Raw genomic sequence first — 5,732 nt, 5'->3', positions numbered from 1 at the left:
CGCCGACAGTCGGGTGGGCTGGACGGCGGCCGGAGATCCTCGGACAGGCTTGCTGCAAGGCAAACAAGGATAGGAGCCGAAGTGCCACTCTTCTGGGCCCTGGCGCAGCCCTGGGGCGCACCGGCCAGGGTCTGCTCCCAACACCTCCCGACCTACTTGCCGGACAGGAAAAGAATCTGAGGGCGCCCACCAGTCACAAGGCAGCGCCCCCCCCCCCTCCAGGGGCAGCCCTTGCTTGGGGTGGGGCCACTCCCTGGCCAACTGTGCCCGAATCTCTCACCCATAGCCCCAAGGCTGCGCGCGCTGGTCCCGGCTCTCCAGGAGTCCCCCCCGGCCGAGAGCCTTGCGCTCGGCCACAGAGGGCGAGCGCGCACGCGGTGGGCTCTAGCGGGGAAGGCTGCAGAGCCCCCCGACCCGGCGACCCGGCTGGAGCGGGGAACCCTACGAGTGAAGGCGTCCGGAGCCGGGCGTACCTCGGCCGGCTCGGGCCGCCAGGCTGGAGCGAGAGCGCTCTCCGCGGGCTGCACGCGGGGCTGGGCTGCCGGCGGCGGGCGGGCGGGGCGCGGCGGGCGCCCGCAGGACCGGAGAAGTGGGTCGGCCAGTAGCCAGATGTCTTGCTGTCTGTCTACGGCGCGCGCCGCCGCTCAGCACTTGCCTTTATAATCTCACGCGTAATTGGCCTTAATCTGATTATTTCCAGCGCTGTCTACAGCGAGTAACTTGGATAGGTCTACAGGGCCTTACAAATGGCCCACGTGGTGTTAAAAAAAAAAAAATCTGTCATTTCTCAGCAAACATCGGGAATGTTGCTCCTTTTTTGTTTGAAAAGAGGCTCCGAACAAACAACCAAAAGCGGCACCCCGGGGGAGGCGAGGGAAGAGGGAAGCCATTCTTTTCTGAACTCCCGGCCCCAGCCCCAGCCCGGAACCACTGCCCTCACTCCCCCACCCCACCCCCCAGCCTCGAACCTGTCGTCCTGGGAGCGCTTGGCTTGGTCTCACGCTGGGTGGGAGCAGCCGCTCGGCCACTCCGGGGCTGCCAAGTGACAAAGCGCCGCTAATTGTCGCTGCCGGATGGGTTCGGGGGGCGACTGTGCGCGCGGCTTCTCTTTCCCAGCGATCGTACAGAAGGAAAGTTTGATTTTGTTCTCAGCAAGGGGTCCCTAAATTTATGTTCAATGCTCGATGTAAATGATATGCGGTGGGACCCTCCGCAATTACTTTTAAAACGCATCGGAGGCAGACGCTCGGCGGAGAGAGACCGCCCTTCTCTCTGCCTGGGTGAAAATTAAACTCTAAAGTACCGGGCTGAAATTTTCAAGTCAGGGGCGCGGGATTGGATCAAGTCACATAAACTGGGGAAAAAAAAGCAAGTCTAATGGCGCATAATTGGTTCTGTAATAGCATTACACCAGGATAATAGCCCGTTACGGCCCTTGCACTATTAAGTGCTTCCCTGGCGGAAAGCCTTTATGATATTAAAGGGGGAATATAATGATATTTTGGTTATTAAATGCGTGTAATTAATTTATGCACCACTGAAAATAAAGTTGGTATTATGACCCACTCAAGATGCCTCGCAGAAGGCAAGTCAGACAACTGTTGATAAGTTTTTGCTGTCTGGGTTCCGTCTAGACTGCTTGCTCGTTTTATTTCGGGACGATGGCTTCTTGGGCAGACTGCACAGATTGAATATTTTATAAACGCTCTGATGCCGCGTGCGGGAGCCTTGGCGAGGCAATGGGTCGGGTCTCCGCCCCGGCCCCCGGGATGCAGCCCCGATCTTAAAGACGCAGCACTTGGCGAACAAAAGGCCTGGCGGGCCGCCGCTCGCCTCCGCGCTGCCCCACGCGAGGAAGCGCGCCTCGGGGGCCGAGGAGCGTGGAGCCGGAGGCCGGCGCGTCGCCCAGGGCCACCGGTTCGCCACTGGACGCTTCGCAAAAACCCGCCGAGAGGAAGACGCTGCTAAGCCGCTCCAGCTTGCGGCGACCCAGGGTCGGTTTCACGCCAGCTCCCCGGCGCGGAGAGTCGGCCCCGCCGCAAGGAAGGAACCGCCGCAAACTCAGGCTGGGTTCAGAGCCGAAAAGACCGCCTTGGCGCCAGCTCCGCGGGTGCCAGCTTGGGCCCCAGGGAGGGGCACGTCCGCAGGTGCAGGGGGCTGGGTGCCGTGGCCTGCGGGGCAACTGCGGACGCGGTTTCCACATAGTGCAGAAAAGGGCTGGATCCCTTTCCCAAGACCCTTGCCCAGAGGTGGCCCGCGACAGTTGCCCCTGTCGCTGTCTCCCACAGAGGACGCCTGCTCTCTGGAGCCCTGTCCGAATCCCTAAGCCCACCCTACTTTGCGACCCTGGGTCTGCCCAAAACCCGCTGAATCTCCCTCTCCGGCAATGCGCTCTGCGCGCCCCGGCACCCGAGCAATCGCCAAGCGAGGCTAGGAAGGCGTCCCGGACGTGTCCAGCAGATGCTTCGGTTGCACAGGCAGGCCGGAGTCTGTCTTGGGCACCGCCTGGGCCCCAGAAACCGAAGAGGGCCAAGCCTCAGCGTTAGCTCCCCGTGCTTTGATTTCAACCGAAGCCAATTCCAATTCAGATCCGGAGAGATTCAGGCGAGCACATGGGCTAGTCCTGAGTCAGCGAGCAGCGCGCGCCCATCCCGGGCAGGACCCTGGACAGCGGCGCTGCTTCCTGCCCCCGCCCAGGGGGAGAAGCAAGCGCCCTGCGAGTCTCTCGGGGTGCCCAGCGACGGGACGCGCCCGGCCTGGCCTGGTCCTGAGATCTCGGGGGACCGAGCCTGAGTCTTTCTCCGCCCGAATCTGCCAAAGTTAAACTCAAGACGCGCGCTCAGGACGCGCGGCTCCTAACCCCGCCGCCCCTGGCCACCTGCCCTCGGCCTCTCCAAGCTTCTCTAAGACCCGAGCCTGGCCGCTTCCCCGACCCTGCAACCAGCCGAGCTCCGGGAAAACACCCACCTCGTACGGGGCTGGCAGCCAGCTGGGGACCCCCCGGCGTCGCCTCGTCCGATGCCGGGCTCCTTCCAGTTTAGCAACACACGGCGAATCAACAGCCTAACAACCACGGCAACAAAAAAACTGCCGCGAACTTGGATGAGGAGTCCTCTTTTCCCTCGATTCTTCCAACACTCGGGCCTGGAGAACGACTAATAAGGTCTCTGCCACGGTCCCCTACTTCTTCCCGCCCCCTCCCCAAACAGGGCGTTATAACGAAAAGGTTATTTTTCCTTCATTCTTGTGCATCCGGGAGTGGGGGGAAATATTTTCCAATTAACCGAATTCACCGATGGGTCCCGCCTGGACACGCTGATAATTTACAACCTAAAAGTGTACTTTCTTTATCTAAAGACCAAGGTGACTGCTTTTAATTTTCTCTAACCTCTTTACACTTGATGTTCACCAGACTCATAATGTTAATTGGCTTCATATACGGATCATCAGTTTAATGAAGAAATAAATCCTGTGTTGCTTTATGTTTTAACAGTGATTGCTTTAATGAGGAATGTGACGTGTTCAAAATCCAAGCTGCAGGAGACGTTAGAGAGAGACTTCTATGAGGAGGCCAATGCTTATTTAAAGTTAAGACGGCGGGGTCATATTTCAGGCTCCCTACCCCCACCTAGGGTTCCTTCCAGCCTAGGCAAGCAGGCGATCCTGTGGCCCTCAAGCTTCGTTTTCTCCGTGTTCTCTCCCGGTGACTGCATAGGGTGCTTAACCTTAGCACCTGCCCTCACTGGCAGGGAGAGTTCCAAGAGGGAGGGAGGAGTCCAGCTTCCAAGGTTGTCCTTATTTGAAGAGAGCGAGCTACCTGAGACCTGGGTGCAGGTGTTTGCCAAACATCTCCCCCAGTTCACCGGTCAGCGGCGGAGATACAAGGCGTGCCTCAGAACCATGGACAGCTCCGGGCAGGCTCAGTGGGCTGCCAGTGACCCCTTGACGTGTGCAGGGGCGGAGCCAGGCTCCTGTTCAGGTGACGGAAACTTCCTTCTCCATCGCACTTAATAGCAGTGTGAGTCCGCCGGCTCTGATGGGTGTTTGATTTTTCCTAATTTGACGCTGTGTTTATGAAAACATCTCAGCAACACAGACAGCAGCAAGACCAGGCTGGAAAGGCGACATGCGAGCCCTTGATCGTTTCCAGTTGAATCATGAGTCATTTTTAATTGGATCCTGAAAAGAAACCCAAATCCTTCAGATAAAAGAGAGAACAACAACAACAAAAAAAAAAAAACCCACCAACGCCGAACTTTAAGGCTCTGGCTTGAGGTCTCAAACACCACCTGTACTGCCTTTTTCTTACCATTCCCCATGCCTGAAGAGCATCGAGGGAAGCTGTGGAGATCTTTTTGAGCCCAAACACATGAACATATACAGGATGTGACATCTGAATCGTGCTTATCCCTTTTACGAGTTTCCACTCCAGAAACTTCCCATCACGTAACTGTGAGATAAAGCAGATAAAGATCGTTCAGCTTCGGAGAAAGAGGAGGGGAAAATCCACATAGAATTTCTTAAGTTTTGCTTTGGAAGCATCGAGATCACCTACCCTGGTGCTGGTGACACGGACATCTGAAAGCAAGAGCAAAAAAGGCTCTCTCATGAGATCCCCAGTGGCCACCCGGTTTGCACGCATTGGACAATGCAACAGGTGCACACCGGGTGAGAACAGCCATACCTTCTTCCACCTGTCAGCGAATCTATTGTCATTTTGTAGTTTTGGAAATTACCAAGAAAGTCTGGGTTAGCAAGACTCGACAGAAAAAAAAATGTGAAAAAAAAATAGCAGCTAATTGAAATTCCACATGAACAGGGGACTTATGAACAGAAAATATATATATCCAACAAGGGATAAATATGCATTTTATTATCTTGGAAATTCCCTATAATTCACGGGTTTTACCGTCGTGTGAAAGTGACAGCAGCTACTTGGAGGCAAGTCGGGCTGCCAGGGCTTCCGTTGCTCCTGTCCGGACGCCCCAGGACAGAGTAGATTCCCGTGGGGTTCCAGCAGCCACTCAGCTCTGTCAGCCCCTGACCTTACTGCTTATACTGGAGGGCAACTCCAGGTCAGCCACCTGCAGGGTCTGTGCATCCCCGGGCTCTGGCCAAGCTGCTACACGGAAGCAAGGCCACGTACCCTTGCAGGATATTTGGGACAATAATGCCTATGAAGGATGCTGGTGGGAGGGCAGAATGGCAGGGCAAGGCCAGAGAAACTGGAGGTGTGTTGCTCTAAGGGAAGCCAGATACCAGCGGGCATTTCTCCAAACTCACAGAATGCATACCCCACCTCCCGATAGGGCGGGTGCACTCATCGCTGTCATCAATGTCCTGGGGAGTGAGGGACACAGGGAGTAGGAGGGGACACTTCCTGAACAGGAGCAGAGGGTGTGCGAAGTCAGGTCCCAGTTCTTCTATGCACAGAAAACAAGCTCTATTGCAAAGTAATCAAACTCAGAGACAATGTAGAGCACATGACAGGCACTCGGTCAACACCAGCCATGCCTGTCCTGTCATCTTCATGCTCTTACTATTCCCCCTGGGTTACCACAAGGGGCCCCCACGCTGGCAGACCTGCTCTCTACCCCTGAGCTACCTGAGTGCTTCCAGATGGCACCCAACCCTGCAGGCCAGCTGCCCTCCTGGACACTGAACCCATACTATCACAGGGATGTCTCCCCCCGAACCTCGTCCACCCTAATGCCGTGCTGCCGCCGTACCTT

This window comes from Ochotona curzoniae, unplaced genomic scaffold (assembly GCF_017591425.1).
Source record: "Ochotona curzoniae isolate NIBS_2020 unplaced genomic scaffold, NIBS_Ocur_1.0 scaffold_4763, whole genome shotgun sequence".
Taxonomy (NCBI): Eukaryota; Metazoa; Chordata; class Mammalia; order Lagomorpha; family Ochotonidae; genus Ochotona; species Ochotona curzoniae.
Note: the sequence above shows the minus strand (reverse complement) of the source record.